Source organism: Gopherus flavomarginatus, chromosome 2 (genome assembly GCF_025201925.1).
Source record: "Gopherus flavomarginatus isolate rGopFla2 chromosome 2, rGopFla2.mat.asm, whole genome shotgun sequence".
Classification (NCBI taxonomy): domain Eukaryota; kingdom Metazoa; phylum Chordata; order Testudines; family Testudinidae; genus Gopherus; species Gopherus flavomarginatus.
The window spans coordinates 82,311,763-82,336,587 of NC_066618.1; the positions used below are offsets into that span (position 1 = coordinate 82,311,763).

General features: G+C 40.4%; 1 protein-coding gene across 4 annotated transcripts in view; it reads left to right on the forward strand.

The window, feature by feature from the left end:
- TMEM108 (transmembrane protein 108) overlaps window positions 1-24,825 on the forward strand; it is a 342,003-nt gene that overhangs the window by 63,773 nt on the left and 253,405 nt on the right. For 2 of the 4 annotated variants that reach the window (XM_050938023.1, XM_050938025.1), the window contains exon 1: window positions 23,299-23,383. The exons of the other annotated variants lie outside the window; for them this stretch is intronic. The gene's annotated coding sequence lies outside the window, so the exon portion shown is untranslated. Of the gene's footprint in view, window positions 1-23,298; window positions 23,384-24,825 lie in introns of those variants that run through there. 4 annotated transcript variants of the gene reach the window in all.

Consider the following 24,825-nt stretch of genomic DNA (forward strand, 5'->3'; position numbering starts at 1 on the left):
ATGGAAGGATAAAAATGAGTCCCAATCCCATTAAAAAGTTTTAAAACTTACTTAAACACGCATAAAATAGTTTTTCTGTAACATACACTGCATACACAGAAAACAAGATGACATTGTGTGGTATAAAGGTTCTAGTGGCACACATTTGGGATGATGTGTATGTGTACAGGGTACAATCTGGACTATTGAACAGCTGTGTCCCCTTAACTCTCTAGCCGAGGGTGCCTTTTACACTGCTGTGCTCTCAGAACATCCACTCCTGAGGTTTCTCACACAGCCTTCAGCACGCAAAATTCACTCCCAGTTAAACACATGAGCACTCTGACCACCTGCAAATTCTTAGTCCCAGACTTTCCCCCAGAAATGTGCATCTTGTACTGTCCAGCACACTACTGAACAATGCAAATTCATAGAAAGTCCACAAATTTCATCAAAGGAAAATGAAATATGCACCAGCCTCGTTATCCCATATGGAGTTTCCCACGCACTTTAATCCAAACACACTGGTTAAGATAAAACAATGAGATACATTTGTTAACTACAGAAAGATTTTAAGTGATTACAAGTGATGATGCAGGATTGGTTACAAAAGAAAATAAAAGAGTAATATGCAAGCTAATAACCTAACTTAATAAGTAGTTCAACTTTAAAGCAAAGGTTTTGTCTTGCCATATGCTGTTGTAAATTTCACAGGCTAGGTCTCCTTTCAGCCTGGGACCACTCCCCCTTAGTTCAGTTCTTTGAGAATTATTGATGTCATGAGCAGTGAGATGGGAGGAGAGGTGAAGCGGAGGCTACTGTCTTCATATTTATACCACTGCCCCTCTTTGAGGATTACCCCCTGCTGGGGTGCAGGTGACAGGTAGTCTCTTGTGGACAGGAGGGTTGAACTGTCCCTGTGATGAAATGTAGATTTCTTGTTCACACCTTTCTGTCGCTGGAGAATGGCAGCTCAAGTAAGTGATAGCCCACTTGACTCTGTTGATACCTGTCTGGGAGTGCCAGTGTGTCTTTGCCCCTGAAAAACTGGTTTGGACATCCTTTCTAACTCTGCAACATGTTACAGAAACATTATACAATAGAAATGTATAACCTCACATACAATGTTGATATACATATTTTTCCAGGACAATAATACTCAATAGATTATGACTTTTCAAGTGATACTTCACAAGGTCTACTTTGTGCAAAATTTATCAGTCTTGTAAAAGTAGTGAACATAATAGTATAAACCGTCACAGTGTATAACTTCCTTATGGCTTCATCATTCTTGAGTAACGCACCCATGTCAAACTCATACTTGATGATACCTTCATACCACCATCCACCATTTCTTCTACACACATTAGCACAGACTTTGCTTTCCCTCACCTAGCTGCTCTGTTATTCAGTCCCTTCCAACCAGAACATTAAACCAGCAATACTGGAGTCAAACTTTTGAATCTAAGGTGTTAAGAGTGGATTTAAAATTAAACAAAAAAGTTCACCTGTCCCTGACTTAATCTAAACTAACCCACAAGAGAGGTCTAGAGATAAACCACATGTGTTCCGGAAAATGCCAGTGAAGTCTGTGATCTGTATGCAATGACAAAGAACTGAAAGTGAATGATACAGTGCTTGCCAGGTCTTAGAATTAGTTGCTGACTCTGATATGTTCTCACATTTCTTATTGTGGGTACAGTACTGTAGGTCTATGCATTTTTTTCTTGATATCTGCATGATCACAAGATGAGAGATGTATAATTCTGCCTTACCTTATCAGAAGGACATCTGTCCTGGTTTCCAGATATTACTTCTATCTTGTGATTGTTATTTTTTTTTAAATCTGCTAATGTGCCTTTAGGGGTCAGATTTCACTCAGCATGTGTACTGAGGGAAATTTGGCAGATTAGATTTAGAGCTGTATGTGAAATACTTGGCACCTACAGCGAAAATGAGGAAGTGAAATGTTTGTTTTGTTTTGTTTTGTTTTGCTGTGCTGGTTTACAGGTGGAAAAGTTCACTTTTCAAAAGCTTTTTTTCACCTGCGTTATAGGTGAAACCACATTATATCGAACTTGCTTTGATTCACCAGAGTGCGCAGCCCCGCCCGCCCGAAACACTGCTTTACCGCGTTATGTCCGAGTTCATGTTATATCGGGTCATGTTATATCAAGGTAGAGGTGTATGCGCTCCAGGTTAGAATGCCTGAAGGCTAATGAACCCTGGCTGGCTGAGTTACATTGAGGTAAAATGTAGTAATTTAGGGACACTGTTATACTTATTGGGCCACATGCTGGCCCTACTATGACTGCTTTGTGCCTGTCCACTGCCGCAAAGCAGTGCTACCTGGGCTGGATGGTATCCAGTCTATAACACATGATTCATTAAAACATCTGTTAATCACTTAATCTTTGATAAACTATTTATAAATGTACCTTTATTATAAAGTATGGCCAAATATTCTGCCCATCTAATATCATTCAGTTGCTATATTTGTGAACAGGAAAATATCCTTGTTACAATCAAAGGGCTAGCTGTGCTCCTCTTTCCCCTTTCTGGTGTCTGAGAGCACTGCTTGGATTGTCAGCTCTCCCACCTTCACTTATCCTGGGGCAGAATTCCGCAGTTCTGCAACTCTTAGGCCAATCCCGAGGCTGCAGTACCCAGTGCACTTCCCCAGCACTAAACTGCACTTCCCCAGCAGGTCCAACTGGGATGGTACACCCGTGTTTCTTAGCTTGGGAGTCTGTGACCAATGGTATATATAGGAGCCAGACAGCCTTCTTAAACAGAAGCATTGTTCATTTTAATAGTAAGAATAAAGCATTTAGAGAAAAAGGATTTTAAAACAGCCGACATGGACGTATCTTATCTAAAGGCTTTCCATCCTTTGATAGTAACCTAGAGAGCCCTCACTTTTTCAGATCCCCTAAGTGGGTTCCTGTGTCTCCAGCCTGGTTCTCCCAAACACCCCTGTCTCCCATGCATGCCCCACCTCCTTGAGAAAGGTCCCTTTAAAAACCTGCCTGAGTTCTTTTGATCTCCTTTGTTCATGCACTTTTTTTTCTGTCCTGGCATTGTCTCTTAACAACTCTCAAGTGTTTGCTTCTGGGTGTCTTATCTTGAGCCTTTCTTTCTGCTTCCTGCTTTTTTCCTGCCAGCACCCTATTAAATTCAACCAATATATTCATACAGTAAACATCCCAATAACTAGCTCAACATACAGCGTTTACAAGTGTAAGCAGAGTCAGGATAAGCTCTACCCTGACATCTGGTGGAAAGAATTTCAGAGAGTGTATTTGCATAGGCACGCCTACCCTATCCCAGACTGCCGAGCTGTGGGACTGCTTGGTGACAAATGACTCACCCTCAGTGGGGTGGTACTTGCTAGACAAGGGACATGGGTTCCAAAACCCAGTGAATTGAGAGAGGCTGGGGACAAGTATCTGTGCCTGGTGGTGCAGGCTCTTTGTGGAGCCAGAAGCACCAGTTCCACCCCTTCCTCTCTCCACTGTGGAATGTCAGAGTTGATTTTTTTTTATTCCCTCAAGAATCTAAATACAGGTTACTGAGCTGAACTCACTTTGGGCTAATGGTGCACTAGCACTGGGGCTCCCCCACTAAGAGCTGAGATCACTAAGAGTTGAAATCACTAAAGAGCTGAAATAACTGAGCTGAGAATACTGTGCTAACTAGTGGGGGAGCCTGAAGTTATACTGTGGAACAGAGCAGCTGGTGGAGTGGAGCAGTTGCGGGGACGGCTGGAGCGGATCACGGGACAGCTGGTGGCAGCAGAGCGGCTGGCAGAGCGGAGTAGCTGTGGGACGGGTGGAGCGGCCCACAGAGCGAGCGGAGCCGAGCAGTTTGCAGAGCAGTTCATGGAGCAGAGCAGCTGGTGGAGCGGAGCAGTTTCTGAGGATGGCTGGAGGAGCAGAGTGGAGCAGCTGGTAAAGCGGAGCAGTTCGTGGAGAAGGCAGAAGCAGAACCCACGGAGAGGCAGGGCAGTTGGCCCCGGACCACATAAGGTGCCCCTTTCTACCCAGGCTGGGGGGAGGGACCTCTACAGATAAACTCTCGAACTCTGGGGTGGCATTGACCAGAGACTTTTGGGTTGTTGGACTTTGGGGTGATTGGACTTAAAACCCTAAGGGGAAAAAGGACAGTGCCAAACGTACTTGGAGGTGGGTTTTTGTTTATGGTTTGTGTTATAACCCTGTTTGTGGTGTTTCTCCAATGGGATGCCGCATTGATTCCTTCCTTTATTAAAAAGATTTTGCTACACTCAGACTCCGTGCTTGCGAGAGGGGAAGTATTGCCTCCTAGAGGGGCCCAGGGGGGTGTGGTATGTGAGTGTCCCAGGTCACTGGGTGGGGGCTCGAGCCGGTTATGCATTGTGTTACTGAAACGGAACCCCTGGATACTGAACCCGGCCCTTGTTGCTGCCAACTCAGAGGGGCAGAAGGGTTACACAAGTTATTACAGAATAGCTCCAAATCTGCCACAGTTCTGATCCTTAAAAAATATGGAGCCTGGTCTTCTAGTCACTTCACAATCAAAACTCACAGCCTTACTTGTACAATGACTACAGATTCAGAACCACAGGGTATCAAACTAAGTCAGTTACAGTGCTCGTAAGGATCAATATCTGTTTTGGAAAGTAATAGCTTAATTTTACAGAACAACACTAATGAGTCTGGTAAGTAATACCAGTGTTCGTGATGTTTTTCTAGTTTTTTCTAGTTTTTCTAGTTTCTTCTCCTCCTCCCTTTTTGGTTCCTAAATTACATTTGAAAATGCTCTGTCAGTGAAACGTGATTAACAATGAATTTGCAAGATACAAAGTAATATTTTTTTCAAGCACCTTATTTTCTTCATTCCAGGACTTGCTAGAAAAACAAAACCACAAGCAATGATTAATTTGGCACTGCAATCCTGTAAGTGCAGGGGGAAACAGAATAAATTGAAAGAGTAGATGTGAGAGAATTAAGTTCAGAAAACATCCAAATGATTCTGTGAAAGCTAAATATAGATATTTATAGAGAGAGGGATTGCAATTTAGAATCCTTCTGACAGCAGTGAATAAATGTATTTCTGTATAGCTACCAAAAACCTCCAACCCTACAAAAATGAGGTTGACAGGAATAAAACTACTAAGAGAAATGGAATGAACTACTTATTTGAATTAAGAATGGAATGTATTAGATTAACAAATGGATTATCCGAATCAAGAGGCACCAACTAAAATGAAGTGATAAAAATAATTGATATGACTTATATAACAACAGTATGTTACTTTAACTCATATCCTGTACTGCCTCAATTTGGCTGTATTCCCTTACCTTGTGCGTCTTGCACTGCTTTTACTGCTCGATTCTGCAACTCTTATTATACCAAGAAGCACTTATTAATGTCAGTAGTCCCACTGACATCAGAGGGATTGCTGGTCCAAGTAACATCAGTGTGGGTTGCAGAATCTGGCCCTAAGTAAGGGCTAGATTTTGCCATCCTTACTCAAGTTGAACAGTATCTTAAATGCAGTTAGTTAATGAAATCAGATACTACTCAACATGTGTAAATGTGGAAAAATCTGGACCTTTGTCTTTATATATATGATGAATGATGAATACATTTAAATACTGAAAGGTGTCATCTGAGGAGGAAATACTTTTTAAATAATGCAATCAAATTCTGTAAAGAGCAATAAGAACAAGGCAGACTGCGAGCATGGAATGTATCAGATTTTCATAGTTAAGATGTGGCGACTGGTAGCGTTAACATTACACTAGCCAGAATGGAGTTGCCTGTGGTTTTGTGTTATAAGCAGTGGATCTTTTGTATTTTTCTTAGTCAATTAAATGGGTGCATAACAGGCATTGCATCACTTCTTTATCATATTGCAAATATTTCCAGGGACAGACACTATTTACTTAATTAGAGCTTTAGGTGAGATTTGTTGTTGAAACTTGAAACCTCTAGAAACGTCTCTGCTTTCTAGTTCTGTTACAAACCCAAAACCAAGCTCAGATTCATCACAAGGTTCTCAAATCTGGGCCCAGTTTTGAGCGAATCTAGACTCATTGAAATATGGTTGTCTCACTTCATCCATTTGTAAAAGAGAGACAATCAGTATTGGTTTAATAACAAAATATGAATATAATTAATTTTTTTAAAAGAATCTTTACCAGGGTTTCAAGTGGAAGGAGAGACTTGGAGGATTCCAGAGTCCCCTACCCCAGATAGAATGAGACCCATTCCTTACTATGATATCTGAGAGGGGACACTCAAGGCATTATTATATATCAGTCCACTTGCTTAAGAGAGAAGTGGGAAATAACACCAGGAAGCCCAGCATGACCTGTGAGTGCTCCTGATCAGTTACGTTCATGCACACCAATATATTTAAAGGAAAGGGATAAGAACTGCTTGCTAGAATAGAAGACTTTCTGGCTCTTTTGTAGAACCTTCTCGAGGAACCCAGCATGCTAACCATGTGGAAAGGTTCAGATAACCAATATTTGGCTCAAAATTTATGTTTTATTTTTAAAATTATTTTTCCAAATCAACAAAACTGAGAAAAATGCAATTAAAATGAATTCATCGAACAATCTGTCAACTACAAATGACAGGACACATTAATCACCTTTTTACAAAGATGCACTTGAAATGACCTAAACCAAATTTGATATTTTATGAAGCTGTTCAGTTCTTCATAGCAGGGATCCTCTCTTACTCTGTTTCTCTAACACCTACCACAATAGAATGCCAGTACTGATTAGAGCCTCTAGGTGCTACTTTAATGTAAATAATATTTCTCACATGCCTCCATCTTTACGCTTCGATTAGTTTCTCACATTCTGGACAGTCAGACTGACTGTACATTGTATTCAGGTTATTTCCAAAATCCTTGTTTTCATTCTCTGTTTCCCAGTCAGGCTCAGATTAAACTGGAATCTGTCTCAGCTGCAGTAGGAAAGGGCTGTTTGTGGCAAACCTGTCATGTAAAAATTATGACTGGCAAAATAAAATGCTTTAAATGAGAGGTGCCTTGCTTTCCTGATTTACATTCCTCATATTTGTTAATTTTCCATGACTGTTCACTCACAGATGAGGCTAGTTACAATTACTGCTCAAAGGAAAACAGCGCCTAATAGTTTTGATCGAATGGAATAGATTAATCCACTTTCATCTGGTTTCCCCAAGTTTGGCAGTATTAATTATTTATGACCATCTTCTTATTTTAGTAGTTACTTCCTACTGAATTATGGAAGTAAGGAAACAACAGGTGAGGAGGATGACAAAACACTTCTGAATCTAAAGGAAAACAGTATCTATTTTGCTCCGTCCAGTAGCTGAAAGATAAAAAAATAAGCAGCATTTTTCAGCAGCACAAACTCTGACCTGTATTTGAGAATAAATGGCCTGATGCCGCTACCTTTGAAGTCAATAGCAGAACTCCCATTAATTTCATTAGGTGGAGGATGGGACATAAAGTTCTTTAACTGCAAATAGGAATTCTGAGCATGCTGCTCAAAAGAGCAGGATGGCTCAAAGGATGCCAGTGTAGGGGGCACAGCATGGTCATCTCTGTAGCCCATTCTGCATATGCTGTGAAGGCTGAGCCCCCTTGCCCAACTAAAGCAGCAGCTAGTCCCCAGACCTGGGAACCTCTTGAGTGCTCGGTTGCAATTCTGCCCAGATGCTGTACATGGAGAAAGAGGCTTCCTGCCATGCACTCTTTTCTTACTAATGCACCCGCACAGGAGATGGCGAAATTTTGCTTTTATAACAGAGATTAACTTTAGCCCCAAAGTTCACCTCTGCCTCTGAACTTTCCCATATACAGTATTAGGGGTATTCAAATCTGGGTTGTTGAGTATACAGGGTCCAGCTGGTAAATTCAGGTCTGGATCTAGACCCAAACTTTGCCAGAGTTTATTGCGTGATGGGGGGAGGAAGAGAGTTAAGTGCTTATTTGGTTCTGGACTGACGTTTGTATCCATCTAAGCATTAGTATAACAACAAGACAAAAATGTTTGTATGGAGACTGGAAAAGTACTCTTCTGTATGTATAAGCCCCATGTGGACACATGTCACACTTATAAAGAGTGAAAGATGGGGTAGTAGTGATGGTAATAAACTGAGGCCTGGTCTACACTACACGTTTAAACCAATTTTAGCAGCATTAAACCGATTTAACGCTGTACCTGTCCACACTACGAGGCCCTTTATATCGATATAAAGGGCTCTTTAAATCGGTTTCTGTACTCCTCCCCGACGAGAGGAGTAGCGCTAAAATCGGTATTACCATATCGGATTAGGGTTAGTGTGGCCGCAAATCGATGGTATTGGCCTCCGGGCGGTATCCCACAGTGCACCACTGTGACCGCTCTGGACAGCAATCTCAACTCAGATGCAGTGGCCAGGTAAACAGGAAAAGCCCCGCAAAATTTTGATTTTCATTTCCTGTTTGCCCAGCATGGAGCTCTGATCAGCACGGGTGGCAATGCAGTCCCAAATCCAAAAAGAGCTCCAGCATGGACCAGATGGGAGATACTGGATCTGATCGCTGTATGGGGAAACAAATCTGTTCTATCAGAGCTCCGTTACAGAAGACGAAATGCCAAAGCGTTTGAAAAAAAAATCTCCAGGCTACACAGTGCTGCGTGACAAGCGTAACGGGAAGCCAGAGACTCAAATGGATGCTCATGGAGGGAGGGAGGTGGTACTGAGGACTCCAGCTATCCCACAGTCCCCAGCAGTCTCCAAAAATTATTTGCATTCTTGGCTGAGGTCCCAGTGCCTGTAGGTTCAAACACATTGTCCAGCATGGTTCAAGGTATAGCTCGTCAATTTACTCCCTCCCCCCCACCACGTGAAAGAAAAGGGAAAGAAATCGTTTCTTGAGTTTTTTCAATGTCACCCTATGTCTACTGAATGCTGGTGGTAGACGTGATGCTGCAGCACTGAAGAGCAGTATCCGCTCTTCTCCCCTCCCTGGTGGAAGACGGTATAATATGACTGCTATCCGTCATCACCATCAGCCCGTGCTTGATAACTGCTGAATACTCCTGGCTGGCCTCAGGGGCGCCTGGGTAAAAATAGGAATGATTCCTGGTCCTTCCCAGTAGATGGGACAGAATGGCTGGTAACCGTCCTCATCATAGCAACTGGGGGCTGAGCTCCATCAGCCCCCTCCCTTTCCTGTTTAAAGAAAAGATTCTGTACTGCCTGGACTATCATAGCAGTGGCATGCTGGGCTCCTCTCCTCCGCACCACTTAATGTCCTGCCTGGACTGTCATAGTACCGGGAGGCTGCCTCCCCCTCATTTTCTCTCACTAACAAGTCACTGTTTGTTATTCCTGCATTCTTTATAACTTCATGACACAAATGGGGGGGAAACTGCCACGGTAGCCCAGGAAGGTTGGGGGAGGAGGGAAGCAACGGGTGGGGTTGTGGCAGGGGCAACCCCCGTGAATGGCATGTAGCTCATCATTTCTGCGGGATCTGAAACAGAGCAGCTGTGCTCTCTGATACACTGGTTCTCTAGTACACTTGCCCCATATTCTAGGCAGGACTGACTCTATTTTTAGAAACCATAAAGGAGGGATTGACTCGGGGAGTCATTCCCAGTTTTGCTTTTGCACCCCCGGTCGATCTCAGCCAGGGGCACCCATGATAGCAGCAGACAGCACAGAACGACAGATAACCGTCATCTCATTGCCAAATTACACTGGCAGCAGATGGTACAGAACGACTGATAACCATCTCTGCTATCATGCAAAAGCAAATGAATGCTGCTGTGTAGCGCTGGAGTATCACCTCTGTCCGCGGCATCCAGTACACATATGGTGACTGTAAAAAGAAAAGCTGAACGGGCTCCATGGTTGCCGTGCTATGGCATCTGCCAGGGCAATCCAGGGAAAAAAGGCGCTAAATGATTGTCTGCCGTTGCTTTCCCGGAGGAAGGAATGACTGACGACATTTATCCAGAACCACCCGCGACAATGATTTTTGCCCCATCAGGCACTGGGCTCTCAACCCAGAATTCTAAGGGGCGGGGGAGACTGCGGGAACTATGAGATAGCTACGGAATAGCTACCCACAGTGCAACGCTCCGGAAATCGACACTAGCCTCGGACCATGGACGCACACCACCGAATTAATGTGCTTAGTGTGGCCGCATGCACTCGACTTTATACAATCTGTTTTATAAAACCGGTTTATGTAAAATCGGAATTATCCCGTAGTGTAGACATACCCTAAGACTCCAAGATTGGTATTGTGTTGAGTGTGAAAGTGGCTTTAACTTTTTGATTTCCCTGCTTTTTAGTGTTTGTGAGGAAGTACATTTGGCCAACCTTGACTCTTCGTTTAACACAAATTTTCAGTCTGGAATATCCTGTACTCCTAGTAATCCTTTTATTCGTAATAACAGGCAGGCAAATTAATTCAAGTTTGTTTTAATAGTAGCATTGTTAGAGTTGATTTGACTGTGAGTAAGATGATCTGTGAGGAAGCTGAGAAGATATCCTGGAGCTGGAAGAGTGGAGAAGCAACGGGAAGAGTGGAGAAGGAATGGTTTTAGAGATTTCTCATTGGAAGTGTAATGTAGGATGAAATCCAAAGAGAGTCAACTATATTGAAAAACCTATACTAGCTAAATTGAAGCTGGCATCTGGCTAGGTTGAAAATGGCTGCATCAAAGCAGAAAATGTGATCTGTGTTTCCTCTAATAAATCCAGAGTGAGGGATTAAAACTTTTGAATGTGCATGTGTTGCTTGAATCCATCCTCCTCAAATTCCCTGGACAAACTCCATTAGTTGGTTGGCACAAATGGCTTTGTGTTATTCATTTGTGCCATCCATTCGTGCCAACATAAATTGTGCTAGGAAAGTCTGACTCCTGATCCAGATTTAAAACAAAACAAATCAGAAGTAGCTCCAAAAGACACACATTCTTGTTTGGTTGATTATAATTGTGTACTAAATTCTTCACTCAGCTGACTTTATTGAAGTGTGAGGTAATTTAAGAGGATCGACTGGTATACAGTCAAACTCATGATCTCTGAAAAGTGCAAAATTCAGCAAGCTGTTGGCCTGTGATTCTGTTACAATTGTACCTGCTCCATTACATATACATGAGTTAAGATGAAGCACAGCAAATTTTAAAACTAGGAATAATTGTACAGTCCTGAGGGAGCAAGGCTTAATAGGTACTCATGCCTGTTCCCACTCTGTTATTTAGCTTTCTTATTCCACTATCTAAACTTGTACAACTTTACCGTTCAAATAAGGAGCTCATTGACTTGAAAATTAGCAGCATTCAGCTGGCTCTACAACTTTTGCCCCTGATGATTTTTTTAATAATGTAAACCTCATAAAACCACAGATATTTGCATAGTAAGAGGGAAGAAAGACTAGCCAAGCAAAAGACTCCATCCTGTTATGAAGAGCAGGGTTAGCCCTAGACCAAATGGCGCCCCAGGTGAGGAGCATCTTCAGTGCCCCCTCCTCCATTAAACTTTTGAATGTCTTATTTTTATTGCCTTTGTAGCCCATTTCATGACTTTCATGCATGATTTGCATTCATGATTTATTCCTGCCAGATAAGATGATAAATTTGCATGCTAGAATCTGTAAATCTGTATTTATTCATGCCATATATAAGCAAATAAAAATATTAATGTCTTCTAAGCTTATAGAAACTTTTTAACTTTTAGGAATAACTGAAATGTACTAACATCAAGAAACTGAACTGTGCACCAACATTGGGTGGACAAGTATTAAATACTATTACAGTAGGTGACAGTCTTAGAATGTTAACCTTACTCATTTAGTTCAAAAGGTCTCTTTTCTCGCCTTTGCCCTTGTGAGTGTCAGAGAGATCCAAAGACTAGCCAATGGCATTTTCAAGTGGTAAAATAGCAAGCAATGTTAGTCTCTCATTGACCATCATCAGTCAAAGATATGTTTTAATGAGTCTGAGCTTTGAAAAGCTACACTCACCACTCACAACTGTGACCAGTAGCATGAGCAGAATCCTCAAAGCTATCCACACATCAGGAAAAGTGTCCTTCAGCTCTGCATCATAAATGAATTGGAGAACTTGGATGTTGTCCAATTCAACATAAAAATAATAATACATAAATAATGGAGATATACCTATCTCCTAGAACTGGAAGGGACCCTGAAGGGTCATTGGGTCCAGCCCCCTGCCTTCACTAGCAGGACCAAGTATTGATTTTGCCCCAGATCCCTAAGTGGCCCCCTCAAGGATTAAACTCCCAATCCTGGGTTTAGCAGGCCAATGCTCAAACCACTGAGCTATTCCTCCCCCCTGGCCAAATATTCCTCATCTGTCAGCATCTGGTGAAGGTCCATACAATTGTTCAAGAGTCTTTTCCTGTCTGCCAGCAGCTTACTAAGGTCCTACAAAACCTACATGGTTTTGTATGTCCTTATACTGTCAATGCAGTTCTCTCAGAGAGTGTCATTTAAGTCTTCATGGTCAGAGTTGTAACATGGTTTGTGTGGATCTTCCACCTGATAATTGATGCTTCATTTCTCCGAATCTTTCTTTGATGGGCACCGGAGTTGTGTCAACAAGTGGGCAAAAAACCTCCCTCTTTAATTTTCCTTCTGAGCTTCACATCACCCCATCTCTGCCCTTGTAACCAAATTGCCTCTTCGACTGATGAATACAACTTTCCTTGGAGGCAGCAGGCTCAACTCCTAAGTCTTCCGCCATTTTTTGGCAGTAGTGATGGCATCTTCAAATGCTGTGTCTCTGTAGGCCACAATGAAATCAAGGCAGCTTCTCATCAAAGTAGTAGCAGTCATGGTGTCCATCGACTGAGTTTGTAATGCCTTGCTTACAACATTTACATGGAAGAGGATATCGTGCCAAACCACAATTAAGATCAGAAATTTGAAGTTGGTGATTTGATTTCACAAGTTTTGCACCTTGTTTCGGAGTCCGGCCTCAGCTTTACTCGACTGTGCCTGTTACATCACGGTTTTGTACCTCAGTCACTTGGTACTTCACTGGCCTTATGCTGTCAATGCAACTCTCCCAGAGAGTGTCACTTAGTGGCTTCATGGTCAGATTTGTGACATTGTCTGTGAGGATCTTCCAGCCAACAGTTGATGCTGAAAACAGGATATATATCCTTTGCAGTACTCCAAAGAGATATACTGAATCTAAAGAAGCTGACGCTGCATCTGACACAACCAGATTGAGGGAATGGCAGCCACAACACATGAAGAAAGCTCTTGGATTCAGCACAAGGATCCTTGCCTGGAAACCACTGTTTCTTCTCTTCACATTTGTGCCATTCTCGTAGCTTTGGCTGTGGCAGTCCTGAAGCTTTATTTTATTCTCATTTAAAATGTTCATAAACAATTCAATCAGGCCTTTTCCAATAGAGGTGTCCACAGACTGGAAACAGATAACATTTTCCTTTACTTGGATACAGCCATAGCTTCTTTATGACCTACTCAATGTAGGTGCTCATGCATGACATCGTTGTATTTCCCAAGGAGCTCTTCCAAACCAAGGAAATTACTGATATGTTCAGTGAAGTGGTGGTTCAGGCTCCAAAAGCATATACTGCCACCAAAACAGTATGCATTTAAAAGCCCTGAAAAATACAGAGTTTCACAGTTCAGAGTTCAATGCGGTCTTTCATAAGTCTTAATCCACTAAAGAAGTTGAGATTCTTTAGGCTCCTGGAAAAGCCATATTAATTGGCTACACTATTATAACAGAAACATAGTTCCACTCTGGTAAGGACATTATTTTCCTTATTCTCCTCCTACTGATGGTCTGATTGTAGGGCAGAATCTCAAGGTTGCCATTTCAAATGATTTGAATGCTAGTTTGAGTTTCTTAAAACCTTAGCTTCTGGAGTAGTGGGGTTATGTGAACATGTCAACTTTCATTAAAAATGTTTTTAGCCCATTTTGTTGTGGAGAAAAACTTGAAAATATGACCTCAATGCTCAGAAGGCAAATAAAAAACCCCCAACATGTATTTTTTTAAAAAATCTCATGTTTTTTAAGATTGTCTCATGATTTTTGAACCTTTGAGGTTGGCAATAATGCACAGAACCAACCCTCTCCAGTGTTTTAGCAACGGTAGTACTATTCTCAGTGTGCTGCATTACTGCTTGTAAAGATTCTATTGAAAAACCAATCTACAGCTAATAAAAAGCTACTGTGTGCTAAACTAACTCTACACCGAGTAACTTTGAAGGGAGTATGGGTAATAAGCAGGAAGAACTGGAAGTGCTAATAAATAAATACAACTATGATATTGTTGGCATCACTGAAACTTGGTGGGATAATACACATGATTGGAGTGTTGGTGTGGATGGGTATAGTTTGCTCAGGAAGGATAGACAGGGGAAAAAGGGAGGAGGTGTTGCCTTATATATTAAAAATGTACACACTTGGACTGAGGTGGAGAAGGACATAGGAGACAGAAGTGTTGAGAGTCTCTGGGTTAGGCTAAAAGGGGTAAAAAACAAGGGTGATGTCATGCTAGGAGTCTACTACAGGCCACCTAACCAGGTGGAAGAGGTGGATGAGGCCTTTTTTAAACAACTAACAAAATCATCCAAAGCCCAAGATTTGGTGGTGATGGGGGACTTCAACTATCCAGATATATGTTGGGAAAATAACACCGCGGGGCACAGACTATCCAATAAGTTCCTGGACTGCATTGCAGACAACTTTTTATTTCAGAAGGTTGAAAATGCTACTAGGGGGGAAGCTGTTCTAGACTTGATTTTAACAAATAGGGAGGAACTCGTTGAGAATTTGAAAGTAGAAGGAAGCTTGGGTGAAAGTGATCATGAAATCATAGAGTTTGCAATTCTAAGGAAGGGTAGAAGGAAGTACAGCAAAATAGAGACAATGGATTTCAGGAAGGCGGATTTTGGTAAACTCAGAGAGCTGATAGGTAAGGTCCCATGGGAATCAAGACTGAGGGGAAAAACAACTGAGGAGAGTTGGCAGTTTTTCAAAGGGACACTATTAAGGGCCCAAAAGCCTATTCTGATGGGTAGGAAAGATAGAAAATGTGGCAAAAGACCAGCTTGGCTTAACCACGAGATCTTGCGTGACCTACAAAATAAAAAGGAGTCATATAAAAAAATGGAAACTAGGTCAGATTACAAAGGATGAATATAGGCAAACAACACAGGAATGCAGGGGCAAGATTAGAAAGGCAAAGGCAAAAAATGAGCTCAAACTAGCTATGGGAATAAAGGGAAACAAGAAGACTTTTTATCAATACATTAGAAGCAAGAGGAAGACCAAGGACAGGGTAGGCCAATTGCTCAGTGAGGAGGGTGAAACAGTAATAGGAAACTTGGAAATGGCGGAGATGCTTAATGACTTCTTTGTTTCGGTCTTTACTGAGAAGTCTGAAGGAATGTCTAACATAGTCAATGCTTATGGCAAGGGGGGTAGGTTTAGAAGATAAAATAAAAAAAGAGCAAGTTAAAAATCACTTAGAAAAGTTAGATGCCTGCAAGTCACCAGGGCCTGATGAAATGCATCCTAGAATACTCAAGGAGTTAATAGAGGAGGTATCTGAGCCTCTAGCTATTATCTTTGGAAAGTCCCTTTCCAGAAGACTGGAGAGATTCCAGAAGACTGGAGAAGGGCAAATATAGTGCCCATCTATAAAAAGGGAAATAAAAACAACCCAGGAAACTACAGACCAGTTAGTTTAACTTCTGTGCCAGGGAAGATAATGGAGCAAGTAATTAAAGAAATCATCTGCAAACACTTGGAAGGTGGTAAGGTGATAGGGAATAGCCAGCATGGATTTGTAAAGAACAAATCGTGTCAAACCAATCTGATAGCTTTCTTTGATAGGATAACGAGTCTTGTGGATAAGGGAGAAGCGGTGGATGTGGTATACCTAGACTTTAGTAAGGCATTTGATACAGTCTTGCATGATATCCTTATCGATAAACTAGGCAAATACAATTTAGATGGGGCTACTATAAGGTGGGTGCATAACTGGCTGGATAACCATACTCAGAGAGTAGTTATTAATGGCTCCCAATCCTGCTGGAAAGGTATAACAAGTGGGGTTCCGCAGGGGTCTGTTTTGGGACCAGCTCTGTTCAATATCTTCATCAAAGACTTAGATGTTGACATAGAAAGTACACTTATTAAGTTTGCAGATGATACCAAAGTGGGAGGGATTGCAACTGCTTTGGAGGACAGGGTCAGAATTCAAAATGATTTGGACAAATTGGAGAAATGGTCTGAGGTAAACCGTATGAAGTTCAATAAAGACAAATGCAAAGTGCTCCACTTAGGAAGGAACAATCAGTTTCACACATACAGAATGGGAAGAGACTGTCTAGGAAGGAGTATGGCAGAAAGAGATCTAGAGGTCATAATGGACCACACGCTAAATATGAGTCAACAGTGTGATACTGTTGCAAAAAAAAGCAAACGTGATTCTGGGATGCATTAACAGGTGTGTTGTAAACAAGACACGAGAAGTCATTCTTCCGCTCTACTCTGCGCTGGTTAGGCCTCAGTTGGAGTATTGTGTCCAGTTCTGGGCACCACATTTCAAGAAAGATGTGGAGAAATTGTCCAGAGAAGAGCAACAAGAATGATTAAAGGTCTTGAGAACATGACCTATGAAGGAAGGCTGAAAGAATTGGGGTTATTTAGTTTGGAAAAGAGAAGACAGAGAGGGGACATGATAGCAGTTTTCAGGTATCTAAAAGGGTGTCATCAGGAGAAGGGAGAAAACTTGTTCACCTTAGCCTCTAATGATAGAACAAGAAGCAGTGGGCTTAAACTGCAGCAAGGGAGATTTAGGCTGGACATTAGGAAAAAGTTCCTAACTGTCAGGGTAGTTAAACACTGGAATAAATTGCCTAGGGAGGTTGTGGAATCTCCATCTCTGGAGATATTTAAGAGTAGGTTAGATAAATGTCTATCAGGGATGGTCTAGACAGTATTTGGTCCTGCCGTGAGGGCAGAGGACTGGACTCGATGACCTCTCGAGGTCCCTTCCAGTCCTAGAGTCTATGAATCTATGAAAGAGCAGTAGTTTAAAAGAATCAACCCCACCCCTCCATTAAAATGTCCCTCTCTACCTGTGTTGACATGACAGATGGTGAGTGGAATCCTGGGTAATCTTAGTCCTCACCAGTGAAATCAATTAAGTTTAGAAAAGCTATTTATTGCCAAAGAGATTAAAAAGTAATTAGCATTTATAAAGAAATCTGCAGGGGTCCTAATTATAATGAAGTGATGAGTTTGGGTTTTAGACAGAGGGGAGGTTCCAAAAGGGAAGGGAGTTTATATCTTTTCTCTTTTGTTTTGTTTGTTAAGATAATATCAAACTCTATCTTCCTGCTGTCATCATAGCGATCTCTGGAGAATCGGCTTGGATTTTTATCATGATGCTGACACAATAGCATCAGAATCAATTTATTAAAACCCAGTTGCAGGATTAAATACTTTGCTAAAAACATTTAGTGCCAGATATGAAAATAATTGAAGCTCTCTCTATACTTGTATCTAATACACATCCATAGTTAATCATACCCTTCCCTGCCCCCACTCCCATCATTTTATTTGTACAGTTGCAAAGTTTTTCTAAGTTTTCAAAGCTTGGGCATAATTCATCCCTGGTATAATCTAATTGATGTCAGTGGCATTATACCAGGCTCCTTTCATTAGTTTAATGAGAGACACAATTCTACCCATTCTGGCAGTACAGCATTTTGAAAAGTTCACATGGTGACAAGAAATTTTTCTCCCTTTTTAACTGTGAGTATTTTTTTTAAGTCAAAACCCAGAACAAATGTTTTCAGTCAAAATAATTGCCAAAGTGTACAGAAACAATTTGTTTATGGTGTGGCATACTTGATTCCTATACTTTTGGTGTCACAACTGATGTCACTTCAGCAAGATGACTGCTGCCAGTGGGAAGTCTCAAATGATCATTTCAGTTCAGTTAGAACTACTGTACATTGAACATAGATTTTACTTTGTGAGAAATGCTACTTGCCATAGGAACTTCCTCCACGTGATTGTACTGAGCAAAATATATCCTGCTTTTCTTTTAATTTCAAAAGAACTGTATCACACATTGTGTTTCAGTAGGATCTGGGTGAAATACTTATCTTCAGCACATCGCAGTTTTTGACTAGTGTCTTTCTTATGGAAAATGACTGCGTGCAGGACAAAAGTCTCCATGTTTTGAACTCTGATTCATAATGCTCAGATGCATGAGCTCAAATGATCACATAGCTTGTGAAACTGGTTACTGGGTATTAGTTACTGGCAAGTTTCAAATGGCTTGTTTTCTGTTCTGTTCCATTCAGTGATTTATACTATACTCAATTATAGTTTCCAAGTGGCTTACAGGATTGCCAAAGAACAGTCACACAGAAACAACTTAGGGTATTCTGTCTGGTTTTTTGTTGGTCTTTTTGAATCTCTTTCTTCTTGTCTCCTCCTTAGACATCATACATTGTTTGAACAATTGCTCAGAAGTTGGATGTTTATCTGAAACTTTCTCTTAGGTTTTCTTGAGACATTTACAGCCCATTTTCATTACACATGACTGAAGCTGTGGCATGTGCATTTATCCCAAGGCTCTATAATTGTTACTTATGTCCCACCTCCTTGGGATCCTTCTTTGCTTCATGTTATATTATGACTGTAACGTTGACAACAGTTTTTATGACACTGTAAAGAATTATAGATTAATTAAATTTGAGACTGCAAGAAGAGGAGATGAATAGTGAACAGGAAAAAGCTGTCTATTTTAAAAAGTGCCTATAATAATATTAATTAATTGCCATTGCTTCTCCAAGAAGTATTTATAACTGCAAGTATTGTAAGCAAAGACATTTTTGCTAAAAAGGATGTTTTAAAGGTATTTCTTCATATGTGTAAGGTATTCTAAACAACTCATTTCCAGGTCTTATTTTTCAGACTGGGGCCATCATATTTTAGTATAATTAATTAAAGAGTTTACTAATCTGTTAGCTCTTGAGTTGTAAGTGTAGCATGTAGGAGGAGAAGGATTAGTACTGTATAAGTGCTGCAGGAGGAAATGATCACAGTCTTTTAGGAGAGGAAGAAAAGGAAGAATACATTGTAATAAGTCTGGTATTCTTCTTCCTTCTAATACTATACTGATTCATAAAGATCAGGGTACATTTTCAGAGGACCTCAAAATTCTCAAGCAATCAGTCTGATTGTTCAATCTGTGCAAATGTTGTTGCTGTTGCTATTTATTATTTGTATTGCATTATACCGAGAACCCCCAACTGAAATTTAGCCCCTATTGTGCTACATACCATACTAACGTATAGCAACAGACAGACCCTGCCCCCAAACAGCTTACAATCTAAGTAGACAAGATAGACTGTGAGAGGGGAACCAAAGGCTTAAGAAGTGAAGTGACTTATCCAAGGTTGATAGAACAGGAATAGAATTCAGGTCTCAGCCAGAATCCCAGGCCAGCAGTCTATCCACAGGACCACTCTATTTTATTGGGGGGAGTGCTGCTCCACTAAAGTTTGCAGAGACTTACATTGACTTCAGAGGGTTTTAGATCAGGTTTGCATATATGGGTTCTGGTGTACACTAATTAATTTATCTACAATTAGAGGCCTGTTATCCCTTGAGCTTATTTATAAAGTACTTTATTCCTTCATTCATCTTACTGGATAACTATTATCCTTTTCATAAAGTCAATTTTTTTATCCTGTGTGTAAAACAGTTCTAGTTTAGTTGCCTGTTCATTCCAAAGTTTTAATATATTTTGGTTCTGCAACTTATTTCTTTTTTTCTGCTTTGTAGAGGGAATAATGTATATCGTAAATTTATGAATACTTTGATAATTCTGAGAACTCCCACTGGGTTACCTCAAAGTGTCTGTTCTTCCACTGAGGAAGAAATGCAAATCATTTTAACCTATCTTTATAATTGTCTGTCTTATAGCGATTCTAAGGAGTCAGGCTCACCAATTTTTGTTCTTCAGAGATAGTCCTATCATCCTTTCACATTATAGATCTCTGAAGAGATTGAATATTAGTTTTTATTTTCTTAAAAAACATCTTTTAACCTATAGATAACTAATGCTGGATGGTTTAAAAACAAGAGCGTAAACTGGTTAACCTCAGGCATGTTCTACAAGGACACCCAAAACATTTCTATGAAATATGGTTTTCATATGTGGTTTACACTAGAATAATGTGTTCTTAGCTGCTAAGATGTTCCACTGGATTACACTAAGCAACTATATAAGAACAGGCTTTTAGGGAGAAAAATTCTAAGATGTCTTTTATCATGTTTGATGGACACTCAGACAAACCGATTCTATCTATTTGTGGAGAATAAAGGTGTTCATTAACGTTGGTCAACAATCTTAAGACATAGAGTGATAGTTGTCATTCACATATGGCTGCCTCAAGAAAAGTATATACAATGGTACTCTCTCTGTCTCTGCTCCTGCCCCATTTAGGTCCTTAGCAGGACTTGAACCTACAATATTCACCTCTTAAAGCACCACTTCTCCTTCTTGAGCTAAAGAAACACGTCCATTACCTGTAGCTACAGTAAACGTTTATTGTCCTTTATGGATTAGCCGCTGTAATGAGACACAAACACACACTGTGTACTTAAATGTGTGGGTGCCTGTGTAACTTCCACATAAACATTTCTACAGAAGCTGTCAAACACCTCTGTTAAAAAACAGCTGTTGCCAATCAACAAGAAGGATTTTTACCAACAGGTTAATAATCAGGTTGATTAAACTGAACATTTAATACTTAGCAAGATAAACTTTTCTTCAACCATTCAAAGATCATTTTCCCTTAATTTTGGTTCAGCATTTTTTTTTCTTCTGTAGCCAACATTGGTTCTGTATCAGGTTCACATATCAGCAGTGGTCCTGAATTAATCTGTTACTTGCGTCCAACAGGATTCATTGCCAGCTAACGTGTAATAACTGCTGGGTCTGCATAACCAAGATGCTTAACAAGGAATTTTTTAAAAAGAGTGTGGAAGGCTGAATTGTCTCAAAGAGGAGGTATTTGATCACATTGATTGTTTATTGAAATTATTGCTGACAAAGTAGAGTTTGACATTAATGGGCACTTTTTCAGTGGCCTTCCTTAATTATGCACTTAAAATGTCCAGTTTGCACGTACAGACCCCACATTTCCACATACTAGAGTATGAATCTGATCCTACCCCCTCTTCTGTGGCTGTGGAGGGCACTGGCTGCCGTAGAAATCATGCAATTCTATTACCCAAGGGATGGGGTGGTGCAGCTTGTGGTATGTGAGTGCACCTCCTCCCCAGATATCATTGGGCCCCAGCTCTTCCTTTTTGGGCTGTTTTGCCAAACATGGAATAGGAAGAGGCTGATGGGTTGTCTACATGAATCCACTGGCCATTAGCATGTGCTCATGTAGGGACCACAGCCAGCACAAAGGCTACTGCTGCGACTCCACAGCCTGTTATAGAAGATAGGATTATGCAGGTTGTGTGCTTATAAACAGATGGATTCACAAAGTGGTGGCTATAATTGAGGACGCTGATGGAAAATGTGTCCTTATATCCATTTGTTCATCATACAGGAGAAGCAGAGTTTAACAGTTCGTGTCTGGCTCTGGGTTCATTGTATCTGTCCATTTAATTAGATTAGTTAGCTAATTAGACTAATTATTTTGTGTTTGTATGGCGCTTCGAAGATGTAGAGCATTGTAAGTGTTGTTTTTAACAGTGTTCTGTGACCTGGACTGAGCAGTTCATTATGATATCAATATAAGACAAGATCAGGACAATATTTTGCAAAAGAAGAAAAGACAGTGGAGGATTATAAACAGTGGTGCACCATTAGTGCTCTTCCATGAGTCAAGGGATGTCTCACTGAATATTCCACAGTTTCAGTGCTAGTAATATTTACCTTCAGCAGCTCCTTCCGAAGTTGGATGGAATACTGAAAAGTTTGCAAACACCAAGTGAGCTTCAGGCTCACTGACTTATTGCTATGAACTTTCAAATGTGTTTGAAGCTTATTGTGCTACTTTACAAGTTTGATCCTGGGTTTCTTGCACACTTTTTACTCTTAGTGAAGCAAAAAAAATGAACAGGCTAACATAACAGAAATTGGAGGAGTGACATACAACAGCTACATTTGGTTCGAATATCTATATTGCAATGGAAAAAGGCATCAGTGAATATTGAAAAATGTGACAGAAAAAATATACGTGAGAATGATGGGGGAAGAGGAGCAAAGGAAGCAAATTGTTAGCAAGCTGCATGGCATAGGGTGAGATACTAGATTGGGAGTCTGGGCTCCTGGGCTGTATTCCTGGCACTGTGATTCACCTGCTCTGCTTACCTTGGATAAGTCACATCAACCTCTCTGAAAATGTTTCCTCATCTGTAAAATGGGGATAATGACACTTACATTCATTAGTACAGTGATTTGAGACTCTTGACTGAGAACTGCTCTAACACTGGTAAATATTATTATTCTAGACCAGGAATGATAGAGCTGTGACAGATTTCTTCTGATGGTCTCTTCCTGCCCTTGTTCAAAATTTACAAGAGTTACAGTGGAAGATCAATAGCTGAGATAAGTAAGACCCACAAAATGTTGACTCAATTGTTAAAGGAGCCACAGAAAGCCTCTGCAGCAACCAAAATAGTGTTAGAGCAGAATGTTATCTTATTTTAATACTTTTTATTTATACCACTTACTTTCATCATATATTTAACCTTTTTAAAGTGGCCCTCTAAATTCAGGACTTCCCATTTCAGTATAATAATTGTTAATCCAATACAGCTCTTGTAAATCCTGCCTGTAATTGCTGTAATAAGCTGTCCCTGTTATTGCAACAGTATGTCCTCATTTATATTCAGTGGCTGTGCTTCACTAACAGCTACTTCGCTCTGCTCTGCGTCCCACTGAAAAAGACTCTGACTCCTGTTTGGACTCTTTATACATTCTCACAGCCAGAGATTCTTTACCAGCCTGACTGCAGTGATCTCGCAGTGGTCACTCAATAATGCCAAGTGTCTATTTCTTGTGAGGCTAGTCCAAACAAATGAGTGGGGTGAGACTTCTGCTTCTCCCTATTGTGTCTGACCTGAACAAGCTGGGAGCTATATAAAACATCCCTTGGGATTTGGAAAGCAGAAGTAGGCACTGCAAAGAACATTTAGGGGATTGGCTGGAGCTGTCATGTGACCGATGCTAGGCAACATGTGCTATTGGCCTCCTTGGTTGCCGACAGATCAGAAGGAACATCAGTTTGTGTGTGTATGTGCAAATGAGGCTGTGCTTTCTCCACAGCAGTCTGGGGGAGCTTTAGCACTTCTACCGAGGTAAGCAATAATGATGTCTCTTTATTCCAATAAATTAGCTGCCAGGAATAGATGCAGCAGGATTTTCTGGTGCACAAGCATAGAGTAAAATAGAAAAAGGGCTCCACTCTTAAATTCTGTATTTTGATTTCTTTTGATGTTTTTAAATTCTAAATTAAATGTGATCTAAGGTGATAAATACTCAAATATGCCCAGCAGTTTTCTTTGGTAATTAAAAATCATTGTATTCTATTTTAAATGTTTTACATCTTGAGAATATTAAATTATATATTAGCAAGCAGTTGCACAGACAGGCATGCATTGGAAATAGTCCATAGATAAATTCCTGTCTTTATGAAGCGGTAGAGAGTGAGAGGAAGGTTGATATTAATACCAATATTTACATGAAAAGCATCAGGTCATTTTTACAAATCAGGCTGTTTAAAATAAAACCTGTAAAATGCCTGCCAAGACCAGTCATTGATATATGTTCTGAGATGCATCTTGGCAATATTAAACCAAAGGCGCAAGACTGATGCTCAATATCCTAATGGATTTGGAATCTATGGCTTGTATATTGCATTTAAAGTAGAACAGTAACTGAAAGACAGCAGCCTGTTTAAACAGATTTTGAACTGCAGCCAATTAAAAAAGCCCATTGTAGTCCTGTGGTAGGCATACATCTTAGCCAACTGCTTCACAAGAAACAGATTTTATGTATTTCCTCCAAAACTATCGGGTGGACCAAATAACTGCCTATGGAAAATATTTTAAGAATATGCTGAAAGTGAAGTTTATACCCAAGATAATTAAAGCCATTGTTGAAAAGAATTAAAGCTGCTAAGGATTAAACTGACTGCACCACAAAAAATGAAAAGGAACTGAATTGTACTATGAATAAATGGCTGTGCAGCAAAACTACAGAATCTATAATCAAACTGAGAAAATCCTCCTTCTGTAAGTACAGAGAGCATTCATGCATTCAGGCTACATGGATGTAGTAGCTTGTTCAGAGAAGCTGCTGTGAAAGAGAAGTTAATGTCAAAACTAAGCAGGATCGGTCTTTTAAAATCCTATAGCTCTCCCAGGAAGTAAATCAGAAGTGAGAATGTGCTATTGATGAATGATGCTGTCATCTTTCAGTTGCTGCTGAATTTTTTTCATTAAAAAATCAAGATTAAGAAGGAAAGTTCAAAAGACCAAAAATAAATAAATAAATAAAACCCACAAAAAATCCAAATCCACTAGTATATAACATGCCTCTGCAGTTTTAATTCTGGGAACCAAATGCTATTGCACAAAACTAAAAAAGTTCTGACTGTTTTCCATCTGCAGAACCATTTAACCAGTAGCAGTTACATTTCACGACTTTAAGGCCTGGTCCACACTACAGCGTTAAATTGATTTAAACAGCGTAAAATCGATTTAACGCTGTACCCGTCCACACTACAAGGCACTTAAAA